Source organism: Haemaphysalis longicornis, unplaced genomic scaffold (assembly GCF_048455015.1).
Source record: "Haemaphysalis longicornis isolate Haplotype H1 unplaced genomic scaffold, Haemaphysalis longicornis Haplotype H1 scaffold_8, whole genome shotgun sequence".
NCBI classification, from domain to species: domain Eukaryota; kingdom Metazoa; phylum Arthropoda; class Arachnida; order Ixodida; family Ixodidae; genus Haemaphysalis; species Haemaphysalis longicornis.
This window is the reverse complement of record NW_027526445.1, coordinates 101,380,759-101,399,668: the sequence shown is the minus strand read 5'-3', so window position 1 is coordinate 101,399,668 and position 18,910 is coordinate 101,380,759. Positions and strand designations below refer to the sequence as shown.

The window sequence follows — 18,910 nt, the reverse complement described above, 5'->3', positions numbered from 1 at the left end:
GTGTGCGAAGCCATGCATGTCATGATAAAACTTTATATCGGTTTCAAATCACTGTAGCATGCCAGAGATATTTTTTTTTGCCATCACACTTCCCCCTGAGGTGCTAGAACCGCTAGTTATACTGACACCCTGCCGACGATAGTGATATTAAACTGCACCTCTGTTAACACACCAGTCATCCCTGCGGTACTTTTGCTTGAGCTGCTTAATTTGGTTTGTAAGCGGCTGCCAAAGGGCATTATGGACCAACAGCCGTGCTTTTATGTGACCGCTGAACTCACGCTTGCAGTACGTTCCAAAAATACCCCTGCGTTTCTCCGCCCATCATCACATTGCTGCTGCCCAGGGTGCACTCGGCTGTTATTTGCTTTTCACGTGTAGTTTGTCTCATTTTTACGGTCTACATGGGTGTGGCTATAAACGGGCGTTTTACAAAAAACATTCTCTCATGCTATTGCACTTTCGCAAATTTGGGACTAAATGCGGTACAGGTGTTCCTCAAAGACAACTGCCGCGAAGCGTTGCGGTCATTTTAATCGGAGTTAATTGTGAAACTCGTTCTCGAAATTGTCTAAACACTCCTGCCTTTACATGCAGCGTTGGTTCAGCGGATAAAGATTTGTTCTGCTGAGCTTATTGATGGGAGTTCTATTCAAGCCTCGGTGGGTGCTTTTGCGGCAGATGCGAAAAGCCCTAAAACGCTCGTGGGTCAATATTTCGGCGCACGTTCAATATTTTTCGTGTGATCAAAATTAACCCGGAGCCGTGCACTATGGTCCCCCTCTTACCCCAGGTGTAGCTTTGGTACATTAAGTCCCCGAATAAACATTTCCTTCGTGAAATTAAATTATTTTAACGGTCAGATGGCGGAATTACGCGGTGCTGTATTTTTGTAAACTAACAACGCATGCAGCAGTAATAATGTGTCTCACGTTCAGAGAAACACCTCAAGTGTAATTCACCCAGTAGGCCATTATAGAAGCAAATACACTTTCATAAGCAGAGCGGTTATAGCGGGAGTTCCATCGGTGCCTGGCATCACTCGGAACTTGGCGCAGCAAAGTGGAGAGAAGGAAAATGCTAGGCCATGGCATCTGCTGGAACGTGGCCAGAAGGAAAGGAACACACGCGGATGGGGTTTCGATTGCGTGCCTAAGGAAAAAATAGTATCCTGTTGTTTAAATTGAACCTTGGTTCGTCACGTAATAGTAACGTAAGATTTATTTTATCATCGATGTACAGCATCATAGTCGCAGGCAAGACTAAGCCTTGAGTTGGCTTGCGTGGTGACGCCATCCACCAGCGACAGTTTTACAGACTGATTGCGCAAAACCCAGAGATATAACACGTCAGAGCCAATACAATACAAGCAGACAGAAGGAAGGTTTAGAGGAAATTCAAATGCGAAACAGAGGGAAAGAACAGGCCAGACGCAGCCGCTGTAGTACTGAACTTTGAGGTCTGAAGAAGCAGTTATAATGGTCTTGAATACTTTTCTTCGCAGCAGTCTTACATTGATGTTTAATTGTTCTCTAAAGCGCGTTTACGTCTTAACCGGACGCTTTTGAAATGTGTCGGAAGTATGTTTTAACCTAACTTCCAGAAGGCGAGGCGGCCTTTCGATGTCGCCTGCAAGAAGTGTTGAATGGGAAGCGCTTAGTAATTTTTTTGGTGTGTAGGACGCTTTATTACAAAGTTGAAGTTACTCAGTTTGGCGGACAAGAGATTAGTGCTTGTTGCCTTCCGCCCTGCAGCGCAATTGCGGTTTCGTTTTTTTTGTTCCTGTATTTTTCGGGGGGATTTCGTGATGAACACGCACACAACCTAATCTCGGGTGGTAAGTTTAATATTGATTTGAATTTCGATAGAAACATAAAGCAGAATTTGAAACTTTACCTAGTATTCATTCCTGTCACAACAATATAATATCCAATACACGGCCCACAGCCACTTAAGGTGCACTCTCGGCACATTACATTACAGAAAATCATGAGCTCCCTTCTTATCAAGAGTGATGAACTACTCCCTCTGGCCACTTCCCTGTGCTTCTGGTGTGAAGCGTATTCTAATGCAAAAAAAAAACTTCCGCACGTAACACGCTGTTTCCAAAAGTCAGTGCCATAATGATATTTGAAGAATGCATAGCTCGAAATAATTGTGAAGATGTCTTAAGGGAAAGCCCCTTAGATGTAGCGTATAAAAAATTTCTAGTAAGGTTCACCCATGCCTATAGCGCTAGTTTTCTACGCAAAATGTAAGCTCCACCCTAGATTGCCGGTAATCCTTCGATAAGTCAGTACCTGCATAGAATGTTTTAAAAAAATGCGATAAACTTAAATAAGTTTTTCGAAAACTAGGGGTTCTCGTTTTGCTAAAATTCTTAAAACTTTCTGCAATTACGTCAATAAAGAGCTCTCCGCTGCAAAAAAACGGCTACAATCTAAATCGTTAATACACCAGGTTTAGGGGAAATCCCCAAGGTGAAGTAACTTTCGGTTAAAAAAAATGTTACGTCCACCTTAAAGCTGTATAGCTTTCCTTTGTAGCCGTATGGCTACATTGGGGCCGATGTCACATTTGTCATCACGCAATCTCAATCATTTTATTTTCATGTCTTGTAACGGACGCCCTCAAGAACTCTGGAAAAAAAATTAATACGGTGCTTGCGAGTCCCACGGATCCCCTAAAAATCTGTAAAGAATGCTGAATTACCGGGAGGAGAACCTTTACCCAATTTGTTCAATAATTTTTCTTTCGTTCAAACCGCTTCAATTAACACTTTATCTTTGGTATACATACACTGCTCTATCAAGAGCACTATTTTTTATCCAGATGTACAGATGGAAGTCATCAGTGCGTACTTGTCCTTAAGCAAGAGTAATTCATCTGACAGAAAACGTTTCCAAAGAAAGCCCGTAACGTTTTTTATTGATTAATTATCTAATTGTTCCACACACATTTGTAATGTTGAATTTCCAACTGGAGTTTTACGTAGAACATACCGGCGGCAAAAGTTACAGGAATAACGAAAAGGAAAATCGGAACAATCCTTTCAACTACCGCCCAAATTCTGTTTTGTCGGTTTTTAAAGCAATGCTTCCTACCTGTACCAGCCAACGGGTCTTTCATGGCGTGCGGGACGAGAAACTCTTAACGCGGCTGAGGAGGGAAGGGTGGTTTTATTAACGGAACACAGTGCAGATGGCGCGGCGAATTTACGCACCGTTCCCAGCGTGCTTACGCCGGCGGAAACATGGGCGCTACCCGGCTTTGTCGTCAGCTTTAGCGACGGTTGTTTTAGCCTGTTTAGGTGCAGATTCGCCTTCATTGCGCTCCTCCCTCGTATCGCTTGATTAAACTGTACGAAAGAACTTCCCGAGTAACCCGGAAACAACGGAATTAAGTGTTCGTGAGGCAAGGATACGTGAAATATTAGTTTCCAGGGCAGGAAAACAAAATATACAAACCACAGACAGAAATCTGGCCGCTAAACAAACAATACCTTTTGCGTACTGCTTGGCACGAATGGCACTCCGTTTTCTAATTAGGTGAATACCAGTTCGGTTGAGTTTTAAAAGGTATTACAATATGCGAAAGGAGCAACTGGTTCAGATAAATAGCGATTGTAAGAGTTCTCTCAGTTTTCTCCCAATTATCAATCGTTCTAAAGTAGCAAGTTTAAATCGGCAGAAATAGGAATCTGTATGCTTGCTCGCCACATTATTCCTGTGTCCGTGCATGTGTGGCGCGGAGATATAGCCCCGAACTAGCGCATCAGGATGACTACGTTCCGCGGTCTCAGCCTTCGAATGACGCTCATCGCAGTTTTCTGTCTGCCGATGCACCTTCTAGCTACGGCGGGCTACAGCGGCGGGCTGCAGCGGTTGCGTCCGAAGGTCAAGCCCGGCCATGGTAGAAGCTGTTTTGTTCAGGACGCCACCCCTGCGGATTCTAGGTAAAGGAAGGCAGAATCTCTGGTTTCGCTCTTTGTAGAGCCACGTGTGGGCATTGAAGTGACGTCGCATCGTTTATATCTTTGCTTTTCAACCACCTTCACGGCGTGTATTGGTGCCTTTTTTTTTTTTTGGAAGGCGCAGACAGACAAAAATTATTGTCAGGCGCCTATCATCGTTTTATGATTGTTATATTATAATTCTCCCCGCTGAGTCGCTACTGCTCGATCTAAATGTGTTTGTACTGAACAATTTTAACAATAATAATCTTGTTCAGGGGATTGTCTTTGTTTTCACTGAAGAATATTATTACGCCAATCACAAAATGGTCCATCATAAGTTTTACCATCGGGAATGACGCGCAAGAGCTAATTCTTTTCTATCATTTTACGTGCGACATCTATTTCAGTTCGTTGAAATTGGAAACACTTTTGCAACCAAAGCAGTGAAGTATGGTGTGCCGGAGTATAACAATTGATATCCGTTTTTTTTTTATTTCTACATCAACGACAGTGTTAATATTGATAAAACCTTTGTACGCGCAATACATGCCAGGGATAAGAGTTTACGTTTCTCCGGTAGATCAAATATTGATTGGGCCATTCGCAATTACCGCGTATAACACTCTCGCATGTTTAAACAATTGGGCAATAATAAAGAATTTGCAACTGCGTGAAAACAAAACAAAAGTGGTACTTTGTCACCCTAGTTCTAAAATCAGTACTGTTGCAGCTGTTTAAATCAGCCAGGCTACACTTCAATTTTTAGGTCTTCGAAAAACAACGAGTATATTTTCAAGAAACCCTTATAAACCCACTGACCACATAGCTTAGAAATTATCCATGGCCACTGGTCTTATTCCCCAATAATGCTATAGTTCTGTAACCTCGGTTGACATTGTACATTACAACTCCATATTTAGCTCTATGCTTAACTATGGCATCTCCATCTGGGCTACCATATTTCGGAAAAATATAGTAAAACTGAGAGTTCTACAAAAGCCCTCGCCTAGTTAGCAAGGTTGCGTATCTTTCCCCTACAAGAGCAATTTTTAAAAAGCATGGGGTTATTCGCTTGGATTACATTTACAGTTATCAACTTTGCCGATGTTGTAAACAAGCAGTAGGAAATACAATTGCCTAAATAATTTAGTCGGTTAGAAAAGCTTCCTTTTCGCATATCGTACTTGCAATACTGAAATCAGAACAGCAAAAGTTTGCTGGAAAATTTACGAGGAACAATTGCTGTGATAGAGATTGCTTCCTTTATTATGTAATTTTGAAAAATTTTCTACGGTTCCTTTAAACCATACGCACCGTTTTTTTTTTTTATTCTCAAGCCATCATATTTATAGGACCCCAAGCAATATTTTCCTCTTGTTGCCGCACTTTAGGGTTTCACTTTCCGCACCTTTTTTCTTGTGAATTCCTGTACTGTTCATACTTCATTGTATGTACTGTATCCACGTCGCACTTTTTTCTGTGTTAACGCTTGCTTCTCTATAGGCTTTTGCGCTTGCTTCTTGTCATACCGCAAAACTGGGGCCAGCAAAGCTGTTCACCATTTTCTCCGGATCTCTTTGCGTGAATGTGTTTACTTCACGCGTAAAAAAAAAACATCTACTACACTTCCTATTACATTAAAGCTCATTTTTCGAATTAAAAGCAGTGCATTGTCATCCGTAGAGTTCGTAGAAAAGTAATATCTATTGTGTCAGTATTGTGTATCATGTCAGGGCTTTCAAATAATGACAGGAGCCAGTAACGGTGTTCTGTGGCAATGCGTATTGTTGACATTTTTCGCGCAAGTGAGCTCTACCTCTATTCCATACCGGCTTCTCAGTCAAATGTACACTAACTTGCCTTTGAAAGTTAGTGTTTTATTGTATTCAATAAACCTCGGGCACCGACGCGGGCATAGTCGTCCGAGTGTTATTGAGTTCAACGTTAGTAGAAATTGTTATTATCAGTATCATGGTACGCCATCAATTATTTTCCACTGCAATACGAAAATCCTGTAACTGATTTCCAACCTCGCCTGTATTGGGTTGCGTGAAAGCTTCCCTTACCAGAGAAACTGTTTGCAACGGCAAGATAGCTGCATACCTAAACCTCAAGACCTGTCTATCGGTAGCTACACTCCTTTCGTGCTGTCGCTTTATTAAACACTTGTCTGCTATACATGCCTCTCAATAGAACTTGGCCATCTTAGTTTTAGCTAGCGTGTAATAGGCAGTTTTTCTGATGTAATGCAGGGCTTACACATTTTAGGCAAGTGTTACTACCACAACTCCTCGCTGCGTGGCCTGCTACGCACTGCAAAATATTTCGTTGTATTTGTTTTCTTCTTAACCACGTCTGTCGTCCTACGCGTACAGCAAACACTGTTAAAAATTTTCTTTAAACGAATCGTTGTGTAATTTGATACTTACGGGGGTATTGTCTGCCGAGAATAGAATGCATATCCAGAACCCATAGCTCTTTTTCCTTTGCTCATACCTTCACCATGGCTGATTCCTTATAGAGCGCTTTGTGATCTTACCGATAGTAGGCGTCTTCTTTTTCGACAGTTCTGCCCAATGTCATAACCAATCGGTTGCAGAATCACAGCGCAGCATGACGAGAACGTTTACCTGTGAAAATCCTTGTTGGGGAGTTAATGAGAATATCACTAACCAGCGCGACGGCCAAGCATTGCAACCCGAAGCTGTTTAAGAAAGCAGATAATACGCAGCTTTCGAAAGGAAACGCGAGCGTGAGCACGATCCGAGTTTAAAGGTTTTAACTGCGCCGGGACTCATTTACCAAATCAAGATTTGCCAGAGGTGGTTATTTTTGAGTAAACGAACGTGAAATTGCGAACGCGAGTTTGGCGATGAAGCTGCATGTATAGTTACTCGCCGGCGATTGTTGATGTCCGCCCTTCGAAGTTTCGCTTTGAAACGAAAACGAGTTTGCCTGCATTTTATCGCTAATGATCTGAGAGTTTCAGTCTAACGAAGGTATTTAAGAGAAAATTCGCTCTTCAACGCACCAAAAAGTGAAGTCAAAATAGCGTCGTCGCTAGGACGACACTTCTATTACTCCGGATTTTAGTCACTTGGCATAAATACTTAGTTCAGACGAAATTGAAAACGTTGTACCATTTTGGTCTTCTACTCTTCAGAAATACACGACCGCATGCGTATGAAGTATGGTTATAAAAAAAACGTCCCTAATTCTTGTGTTGTAGAGACAGTCCCGAACCAAACTCAATAAAATGCGGTGCTAGGACAACTGCAACATCCGGCCAAATTTCACCCGCTTTTCAGAATTACGCAGTACCCTTAGCTTTCAAGGGGTGTAGAATTTTCCTCCACTGTCACACCTGCGGGCTTCTGCGGGAGGGAAAAGGATTGACCATTTTTAAGCTAGAATGAAACTCCAGCCCTTATAAGCTTTACTCGGCTAATTACCAGTAGGAACGCCCCACCGCACACTACAAACACACATGTTTTTTGGGGTGGCCGCTGCTTAGACTAATAAGCACCCGTCGACGCATATCACCCTTAAGCTGCGAGGATGGTCCTTGTTCGCAGAGTGCAACGGCTGATGAATTTGGACCGACGTCGGTGGTATTGAACGCGTTAAAAAACTATGGCTGGAACAAGTACCGAGAGATGAACGCTTCCTTTCGCGAATCATTTCTCAGCGGCATCAAAAATTGCACAAAAAAAGAGTTGAAGACTTCGAAAAGGCGGATGCACGAGTCAGGAAATCTTGCGCCCTACAAAACTAAGCACTTTAGCTTTATTTCAAAGTCTTTTTGTTTACAAGGTGCTAACTGTACTCGAAACAATCCCAAAAGAGAAATGCACCCAATTTGTCGGTCCTTCCCCTTGGAACTACAGTAATACCTCGCAGATTGCGCAGAATGACAGGGATTATGGGTCATTTCGTAATTTTAGGAATTACACTCCGCGTCGGAAGAGAAAAGGAGGAGGGTTGTGGTGGTTTCTGATTATTTGTCAGAACGCCTCTCAGATAACTGAAACCTACGGTTTAATCTCAGATATTATTTTATGAATTCTTCCATAAACTTCTCAGAAGCGATCTCTAAAAGAAACGTTCACTTGTTAGGTCCCAAGCAATTATCGTATTTTTTATGCCACCCCTCAGGTTTATAGAATATATTATGTGCAAGTCGCATCGTACACACCTGTACAGAGCTACAACATAACACAAATACGCATTTACTCAAGGCTTCATAATTTTACTCAACTAACGTAACTGTAAACGCTACAACTACTAAGACATCAAAAACTTGGTGTAATACACTGCTATTTACGAAAGCACTTATAACCCCGCTTGATAGTTTCAGATAGGCGATTTCATTTAAAACATGACTTTCCTATTTCAAACGAAACACATACATTTCGCTACTCGCCAGATTGTAAAGCGGACATGGAAATATTAGTGGCGCTGAACACCTGTGTGCTATACTGAGACGAAGTAAAAGCTAGTTGACCTGTTGTTTGCAATTTTAATGCTTCAGCGATTATCTTGGAGGCGGGAAAACGTTTGAGGAATAAAGTTGTGTCAGGCTTTCTGTTCGTTCTTGACGCATATATAAAAACTGCCAGATATGTTCAGCTTGTGGCATATAGGAACGACCTTCTACTTAAATTGCCATTTGCAACGCGCAGAGACGAAGACGGTTGCGCGATCATCGAATCGTAATGGTGGTTACGCCTTCCACAAAGAGGTGTGCGAATGCACGCTTAAAGTGCAAAAGGGCGTGGAGACATCTCTACCTTCGCCCAACCTTGGAAGACGCGCTTGGAGGCGGCTCAAAACACGACCATTAACGCCTAGGAAAGGTGGAGAAGTTGCCGCGGAACACATCGTTACCACTACATTAAGGAAGCACGCTATTTCTGTCAGATTTGGAGGCATCATGGTCTATGTTCGAAGCGAAGTGTTTTTCTCCTCGCTTCCGTGTATATAAACCGCAATGGCGCTTGACGGACGGACACAAATTTCGGAGATTTTCGTCCAGTGAATATCCAGCTCCCTCTAACGCAGCGAAACGAAGCAGTCGTCGAGACATTATTGGTGGTAAGTTTGGCTGTCACTGCATTTCTTGTTAGTGGGTTTGTCATAAAACCTTTGCAAGGGGTCTGGAGTTAAAATATTACCACAGTTTCTTTTTCTTTTGTGCTTCCGCAACACCCATACACTGTTTGTTCAGCGCAACATTTTTGACATCAAAAAACTGCCAGAGCGCGCAGGGAAAAAATCCGGTTGTTTAAAAATTAGGTGGCCTGAGGGCCTTGTTTAGAAAAAAAGATGTGCTTAACCATTGTTGTTATTGAGTAACTGAAGTACACGTGGCTAATTCTAAGTCTTGGATAAGGATGTGTTATGCTCAATCGGAAATAACAAGGAGGAAGGATCAAGAAAGTGAGTTCCTTTCGATTCATCGAAAATGCTGGTAGAATGCGCATCCGAAAAAGAGCATTGCAGTAAACATTCGCAGAAAACTAATCTGGGTTGTGTGAAAAATAAAATCGATCTGCGCTCCTTATCGTAGCAAAAAATTAAAACACAGACTGCAGATGCTATTTTTTCTGCCTAGCGGATTTGAAGCATTCGTATTTGTACTAACTTGTTTACAGAAGATTGGTTAAAATATGTGAAGGCAAGGTTTGGCAGTAGTTCGGAGAATTCGGAGAATTTAAACCGAAGCTTTCTATGCCATGCTGATGGCGCTATGCGTCTAAGTAGAACGCACTGCAGATAATTCACTTTTCGCAATGGGATTCACAAAACCATGACAATGAATAAGAAAGAAACGCTGCCCGTCGTCTTGATTGAACCTTGGTCCTTCGTGTTACGAATCCGACATCCTTCCGATTGCTCCACTTGGAGCAACCGGAGGGATGTTGGAGGCTTTTGGATTTCAAACTTGGAATTTGCTAAGGTTGAATGGAAGAAAGATTCGCAATCTAACCCCCTTTCTCGTAAAAAATGGGTCTGCTTATTTACCTTGGTTAGCGGTGAGGAGGCTACAAATGCTCGCTCGCACTTTCGGTAAGGGCACGTGAAGGGCGGCCGATTTAGTGCCCCTGAAACTGTTTCACATGAATCGAAAGGCAGTACGCCTGTACTGTTTTGTTTTGATCTTCATTAAATCAATTTAACATGGCCATGTGGTGTCGGCAGAACACAGGGCTGTATTGTTGATGTATATCTGTAGAACCAAATAATAATTTGTAGTTATTCATTCATACTAGGGTAAGAGCTCACGTACCTCTGTTTAAAGTGCCTGGCTCTTTCTGCTTGAGTATTCTGATGTATAAAACACATAACTTTAACCAACGCCGCCTGTATAAACAGTGCCTAACGCGTGAGCGAAAAATGGCGAAACAGCCACTCTCCTGTTGCTCTCTCCTACCCTTCCCCGCTCCGTAGCCTTCCAGCGTGCTTTCGTGTCCGCCAGCCAGCGCCGCTTCTCGGAAACTATGCAAAATAGTGGAAAGTTTGTTTAGCGTTCCCGAGGCGGCGCTCCTACGCCTTCTTGTTTTTTACCATGCCTGTCTGTCTTGGTCTGTCACTGATAAAACTTCCTTTGTTACGAAGCAAAATCCCTTTCGCTGCCGCAGGCTGATGCCGGCTTTGCGCGCTTATCTACTCGGATCACAATCCCTGAAATTTTCGGAGTGGGGCATCCCCCCTCTATCCCCTCCGCATTTAGGTATTGTTTTGACCCCCCTGTTCGCACTCCGCATCAGTACGCACTTCTAAAATTGAGGACTGTACTGTAGAAGCGCCCGGACAGCGTGGCGGGATCCCAGCTGCTTATCCTTTTGTTTCCTATAATTTTCTGAAGTTTACAAGCACGTGATATTATTGGAAAGTAATCGTAGAAGTGAGCGCCTGAACAAAAAACGTGCACGCAATTTTTTCTTCTCTAAATACTCCAGAAAGAAAAAAATATCAGTAAAATAATGGCTGCCCCATCCGAAAATATCGTTTTTCTGTTAGCTATATGTCTACCCGACAATCAGTATGTTCTTAGACAATTTCAGTCCGCCTCCGACTTTATCTTTGGAAAAATGCAGCAAGTATGAAGCGAGCGACACGTTGAACGAGATCCCCAGTGCGCCACAGAACTAGCGCCCCGTCACGGCTAAGATGTAAGCGAAACGGCCCTTGAAGCCCAACAGGCAAGCTGACAGACACACGTCGTAGAAGTGGGTGCAGCGTTCGCGACTCGCGAGCAGTGACGTAAGGCGAGATGTCCGCCGGCACGCGCCACATAGCGGATCAGTGCCTGAACTAAGCGTCCCTACCCTTCCCATTGAAAAGCGCGCGACGCGTCAGGCAATGTTAATACAGGCGGCGTTGCTTTAACAATCACAATAACCCATGCGACACTGGTACGTTATGAGACAGATGAAAATATTTTTAAGAGCTGACTGCAGGCGGCCGCCTGTATATCTTACCAGGTCATGCAAACACAAGATATGTTGTCAAGATAAAAAATTAAAAAAAAGTGTTGCGCAGTCGTATCAGCAGAATTAATTGTCCTGCGTAGCTCGTACGTCAGCATGGCGGTTCAAATAAAAGCAGAGGAGAAACGATGGCGCATAGTTCTGATAGTTTCGGTGCACTAGGCATGGAGGTGTCTTTTTATTGCCGCTGATAGTCCCGAACTTTCACAGGCTCGCTGGCGCTCAGATATTCGCTTCACGCTCATTTTCATGAGTGGGCACAATAATTGTGGTTCTTTGAAGTTCGCTCCCCTTTGCATCTACTGACATGGATCCTAGTTTAGCCGAATATGTGCACTGCTATGTGGCTTACGCAGCCCTTCCTCTCACCCGTGAATAAGGATAAAAGTTGGGTGTCATGAGCATGTGCGCAAGATGGCTAGTTATTATACACGTGTCGAAGTGGTTCTAATACTAATATTTGGGTATACATAGAAGGAAGACGAAGAATGGCGCCCCTTTACACAACGGGATTTCTCTCTTGTCTGATGGTTGTGGCCGGCGCAGCACATTCAGGTAAGTACCAATTTATGATTTGCGGTATCATTGTTTTCGAAAAAAACAATGACTCGTATAAACTCCAGAAAGGGAAGGAATAATTATTAGCGGGTATTTGCGCAATGATTATGCTTTTATTGTCAGCAGAGAGCGCTGCGCCTGTTCGCACTCTATGTTGTTTCGCTGTTTCTTGCCAAATAATTATTTTTGAAGAGTGCACCAACTGCCCGAATCTTCAGTTTTAGCGGAACACCCTTGGTTAGTGGAGACTACGTTAGCAATAGGTTAGGTGTAGCAATTAGCGTGAAGCTGGGCGTGATTACCGCTGAAATGCATTTTTTTATAGTCAATCACAATTTCACCTTAATGTTTTTCTTCTTCGCGTACCTTTTACCTCGCACCTTTACAATTCGTCTTTGTTAGCCCAATGCAGGTTGTTTCGGGGAAGGGTTTAGGTAATTTGTTAAAATGTGATATTGGCGATACCATTTTCTTGCGCCGAGTGATCAGTAGCCTTGGCGGGTGCTATAAATCGGGTTCCATGTGCAATTTGGGGGAATAATAACTAGAATTTGCCAATTATGTTTAATTATTATTGTTGGGTTCTGCGTTGTAAGAGGCAAATTGTGGAGGATCGTGAGTTCATACGGAATGGATTATTAAATTCTTGAAATTATATATTTGTGCAGAGCTACGGCGCTAAGAGCATCAGCTCCCCAGATACGCACAGCTGGCTCCATGCTGCAGCTCAGCCCCGCAAAGCCACGCCCACGCACTGCTTGTCACTTGCGCGGTAGTCGTCACACACACGCCAAGCTTTATCTTGAGGCCCAACAAAGGCAAGCGGCGTCGTGTTCATCTTCCGCTCGAAGCACCTCGCCACCAAAATGTCACTTGACACGACGATTGCGGAGTGCAGCCGGGAACTGCCGCCGTTTTCGTGCGTCGGCCACGACGCATGCCTAAAGAACATAAAAGGATATAAAAGTAACAGAAATTGCTGAAACGGAGAAACTTGTAATCTAGAACTCCGCTTATAAGATGCCTTTCGCCTGTTCAGATGCCGCTTACCTCTTTACGGGCCACAGATAAAGCGCGGCCTGAGTGTGATGTGTACAGCCCCGATTGACAGCCAGCGCATGGGCGCGGCATTGCGCCGCTCAGCGGCCGGGCGGCGGCCGTTGTGAGCAACTGGAGAGCCAGGGAGTCTGAGAGCTGTGGCGCTGCGCGAAATTACAATATCGAAAATGTAACAATTCGTACCGAACGGACTCATGAACTGTAGAATTTCCTCATTACAACCATGCAAGTAACTAGAACAAAAAAAGAAATTTATTGAATTCTAGTAATTATTCCCCAAATTGCGCTTGAAAGAAGCTTTATACCGGCCTCCAAGGCCCCTGATCACTGGGTGCAAGAAAATCCCTTTGACCTGCTAGAGGCTATTTTGTTAAATTGCTTAAATGCTTCCCTTTGGCACGATGGGGCGATGATTAAAACTACGCCGGTCTCGTTGCAAGTAGAGCTATCTTTACCGCGTGACGACAGTTCCTCAAAGCTTTACGTTTAGGTTAGTGTCAAGCTGTCACTAACCCCAGGCGAGCGCGATATGTAAAGGGGACATTTAGAGGAGATGCCCTATTCTCCTTACCAACCGTGACTGAGTTTTGCTGGAATGTTGCAGGCCACTAGACGTTCCCTGCGTCAGCCTATAGTGGGATACTACTATCCAATAGTACTTGTCTTGGACGTGCGTGCCCTTTCGCGCACTGGAGAGCTTTCGTTCAACGACAACGCGGATTCTAATTAACTCATCAATAAATTTTCAGCTATCTTCGCAACGGTGGCCATGGATGCCGTACTTTAGAATCACTAAGCTTACAATTGCGTCCGCAATTACGCCTCTAACAGTGCTCATCCGCAGCACCCGGATGTTTAGAGGTTTTACTCGTCCAGGAAGTATGCAATCAGTCAGTGGTGTGCAAACGTGTTATGTGCAAAAAAAATGGCTGCGGCTTACCTCAGCTAACCCTGGCAATGCAAAGTGAAAGCTGGGCTTAATTTTAGCCCTGTTAAGACTTAGTTTCACAAGGTTAACCTTTCATTAGGCTCTAATTTTATTATTCGTCCAAAGGCTTTTGACGTTCCGGCGTTTCACGAGCCGAACAGCTCGATGGGCAACACGCGCGGGTTGGTCAGACTGTGCTTGCCAACGACAGCCTAAAGCGTCCAGCTCACGCGTAATGCTCGGAAATGACGGCCTCACGTCGCTCTCATTCATGACCAAGCTCAAATGCACGCTTCCATTCATGTGGTCAGCTGCGAACAAGCTGCGTAGAGCGCATGCGCCACGCGTGCAGAGGGGGCAGCGGTGGCGATCAAGGCCGTCGGCGGACCCGGCGAGTCTTCTGATGCGTTGCCAAGTATACGGAGAAGCTGGGGGCGGTGGGGAAGGGGGAGACGGGGGGGGGGGGGGGTGGTGTCAACGTTACTGCGACGGGGAAACACTGCGAGTGCTTTAGGGCACCCCCTTGAAATGAATTGGTCGTCATTAAGTTTGCTGGCACTAATTTAGAAGCCCACGAAACCCACGGATGCATTTGAAAATATCGAATGTCAGTTGTTCGTTTCGGTACTGCTCCTGGCTTAACGGAGACGCTAGATTGGAGTGTAAAGTTATACCCCTCCGGGACGTACACGTGCGCTCAAAAATTAACCAGAGGGCTTTTGTTCTTCGCCGATTTCGAAAAATGCCCGTCCTCGTGGTGATCGAACTTTTTAGCCCATGCCCTGCAAGACCAAGATTGGAACAGATTCACAAAATGGCCCGTGTATGTTTGCTTGGCCGCTAGTTCCGTAGAACCGTCGAATGAAAATTGCTTCGAGTGAAAATTTGGCACACACTTAGATTGCAGCTGTACCGCTATAACGGATAGGATTTCAACTGGATCTCAAATTTGCCTCCGCAAAACTTTATTCCACGTTGTTTTCCCCCTCAGTCACTTAAACAATGAGGATGGCTTCTGTGGGTCCTGGCGCGTTAAATCCTTTCATCTTTTTATTCTTAGCGGTCATGCTCATTTTACCCCTTCTCTTCCCGTGATGAGGAAGGTAGAGGTTGCTCTATTGAATTCTATTTTTCTGACGGTAGATACGTGGCGCGCCATTTACTGAAGCCGTAATTTACGGCTAGGTTGAAACAGATTTAACATAAGCTGTTTTATTCGCGTTTGGTTTCCGAAATTCCCTATTCGAAAACTTTTTTGACCCTTTGTTTCCTGTTAGCCACCGTAAAATTCAATCCAATTTGTAATTCTAATAAAACAACGGTGGTACTCTTCGTTATTGACATCTTTTGCTTGAAATATGCGTGGAGTGTTCCTTGTACGCTCAATAGTTCGGACGTGTAAGCGCGCTTGCTGCCCCTTCAGGAGATGTGAACGGTTTTGCTTATGAAAATTTAGAGGGCAAGCATTCTTCCTCCCCGTTTCTTTTTTTGTTATTTCATGTGTTAGACTAAGGTGGTGTTTGGGTCCACTAACAGACAGCCTGATACAAGCAGAAAGTTTTGCTTTGTGTTAGCCATTGCAGACTGTCATCTTTACCATACTAAATTTTTTTTTGGGTAGCAATCACCAACAAGAAAAACTCTCCGATCAGCGGGCCCTATCGATGCAGCCTGTACAAATTTGACCAGGCGAAGTGAAATACTTATGTAATATCGGTTACCCAATAGGCCTGCCTAAACGTGCGTGCCGTTTTCTTTCTCCTAGCTTTGCTAACAAGAAGAAGCCGGGCAATAGACACAATGGTGCATGTTGAGTTGTTTTTCTCATGTGCAAGTAGCCTGCAACTAAGCGACCACTTGCAGGCTTTTAATTCAGAAAAGAAACAGTTTATATGATGTGGCTAAACTCTAAAAACATAGTTGTGTAATTTGAGGAGAATACGTGAAACACAAATCGGCATAAAAAATGCGGCGAGCCGGAATGTTGACATACTATTTTTTTTTTTTACTTTTTACCAGTGCACTCCGCCATGCCTCACATGTCAATAACTACGGGAATGCCAGCCTGTGAATTACAAAAATAGCGAGCGCGTCGCCAAGTCACTACAGACAAGACATCCTATTCCACAAAAAACAGCCGCACACTTATGATACCGCGGGTGTAGACGGCTGAATCTGAGAAAACAATGAACTTACGTCGGTTTCCATGTTCCTGATCTCCGGGTTGTTACGCCAAGTTGTTTTTTTTTTCTTTCAAAGACTGGGGAAGGTTCAAGCGTTATTATTTTCTAACCATTACACTTCTTGTGTTTAATCATTCTAATGGATGTAATCTTGATTTACGTGAACACGTATGGTTTATTCAAACAAAAAACTGCATCTTTTTCAGCATGTGGATAATTTTTCCACGTACAGATCCCTGTTTTTTATCACGTAAATATAAGTTTCTTTCAGCTCCCCCAAAGTTTATTAACGAAAGCTCGGTGTTTACGTAAGTCTGAAAAAATCAACTGGCCCAGCGCATTTTCAACACTAAGCTGTTTTTTTCAACGAATAAAAAACATTTCAGAAGATTCACCAGATCAACATTCACTTATATTTGATACTGCCCGGGTCAAACCATGCCATGTACCCGCTAGCATTGCATGATGAGTAAGTGCTATAGGTTGCTTCCAAGTTGCCACGTGGTTGGGGGCGAATGTTGTTGGCAGGATGCGCGAGACGCGAACGCCGCCACGTGCTGCGGTGCTGCATCCTGGAAAACTGTATAGTTAAACTAGCGGGCTAAATATCAAAGCGGGGCCCCTAGCATCACTATAACGGCTCGTGGAATAAGAAGTGGGATCCCTCAACTTGTCGCTGCCGGTCATTAAAGCCATGCGATCCGCTTGAACTCGCTTTTTTTCGTGGGGCTGTACGTAACGTGCCTGTCAAGACATCTGCGCAACCCCTTAGCCTTTATTAAACTCAAGACGCCACTAACAAACTTAACCCAGTTACATAATTGTGTCGCCAGAGTGCAGGGAACTAGTGCGCTGCCGGCGCTTCCTTGTGCCATTTCCTGATGTCCCGCGACCGTACTGTTTCCCGTATCCCTTCTCTGTGCCCCTCCTCCAAAATCAATTGAGCTGTTAGAAATTTTTACACGACGAAATCGCACAAGGTTCTGGCAACATCTTGTCCGGCTTTATGGTCGGGTTGGCGGTACGAGGAAGTTAGGAAATAAGGCATTTTGTGACTTTTATTTGGAGGAATAGAGCTTTGAATGTAAAATGTTGGAATATATAGGAACATACTAGTGATGTTTCTTTCTTTGTCATTGTGATTATTTACAGAAAATTGCCATATTCCCAACGCTGACTGGGAAGACCTTGTCAACCAGTACTTGGCGAAGATTCCGGAACAAGAAGTGTTTACCCGCAACGACAGCGATTCTAACAGGTTCAACGTACGCATTTCAGGCTTCACGTTTGGAGACCTAACGCTCTCAGGGCTCTCTAACCTCATTCGCTACGGAACCGTGAAAGCCTACTGCGAAAACGACAAGCCCTATGTGACTGTCAACATGGCCGCCCGATCACCCATCAAGACGCGCATTCCTTGGAAGTACTGTGGGGGAATGTCCGGTATTGTAGGTTCACAGGCCAACGTAGTCAAGCTCTGCATAGGTTTTGACGTTGCAGAGGTAGACGGCAAGGTTGTCCTTCGCCCATCTGCGGTTTATCCAAAATGGATCGATTCTGTGGAAGTGAAGCTGGAGGGCGCGGGTGATGTGATGCAGACAGCTGTTTACGTTGTGGGCAAGCTACTCACGCCTTTCGTCAAAGATTTATGGATCCAAAGCTTGCCTTGGCGCATGCAAAAGATGCTGGAAAGGATGGCGAATTAACCCGATACAAATAGTGCAGCTTTACGCTTTTTGCGATTTCACAAGTGTAGGGCTCCGTCAATTGGCGGTTGACATAACGTTTTTTGGTAGGAAAACATAATTTCGCCCTATATATTATGTGGCCTGTAATAATGGAAGCACCTTTAACGCTCAGCCTACAGAATTACAGAAAAAGGAAAAATACGTTATTTCAAACATAAACAAGAACCTACCACCCCTTCCCCACACCCTCAACGCTCAAAAGCAGTGGCGGACACTGCTGTCAAGCCTCTGCCTCTCGGACCAGTTCCTGCTCACTGAGAGAGCAGGTGGTACTAACGCAGCTCATGGATTCTTGCGAAGAGAGAAACACTCTTGGAACATTAAAAATGCTCTTGCAAGAAACTACTCTCCCTCTCAGTCTCAAACCATAAACATGTGACCACCAGAAGTCCCGGTAAAGAAATTCAGTCAAGAAAGAGAAAGTCGGTACTCCTACATCAGGCAATCCGATATTTAATTTTAGCAGTGAGGAATGTTGTACGAGAATGCGAAGTCTGTTGTCATATCTGTCGCTGTTTCTTATTTTTTCAAAAGCTCTCTGTTTCGATAGCAGCGAATGTTGGGGGAAAAATAAAACGATCGTCAGCCTTCTTTCGTTGTAGGTATCAGTGCCCACTATCAGACGGTGCGTGCATCATTCTGCACACGCCTGGGGCATGCTTAGAAACGAAAGCTAACACAAAATTGACTGCTCGTAAAGCTTTTCATGCCGGTTTTTGCGTATTTTCCAAGGCGCAAACTTTCGGCAAATTGCAAACCTGTAAGTCTTTCTTGTTGTGAACGATCCAGAACATCTGGGCTATCCAAGGGGAGATATATTACTCGCATAAATCTCTCTTAATACGGTTTGTTCCAAAACAGTGCTCGGTTGATGGTCAAGTAGTGTAACATATGGTGTTGGAGAGCAAACTTACTCTGGTTTGTTGGCATCGGAGATATGAAACCAAAAGTCAGAAAAACTACGAAATAAACAATACAATCGTTAG

The 18,910-nt window shown here is 44.0% G+C and overlaps 1 long non-coding RNA gene across 1 annotated transcript; it reads left to right on the top strand.

Moving 5' to 3' along the window:
* The first annotated feature begins 8,873 nt into the window (after positions 1–8,873).
* Positions 8,874–17,465, top strand: LOC144150169 (uncharacterized). Its single transcript, XR_013318443.1, has 3 exons — positions 8,874–9,049; positions 11,923–12,003; positions 17,329–17,465. It is a non-coding gene; the product is annotated as an uncharacterized LOC144150169 (long non-coding RNA).
* The last annotated feature ends 1,445 nt before the right edge of the window (positions 17,466–18,910 follow it).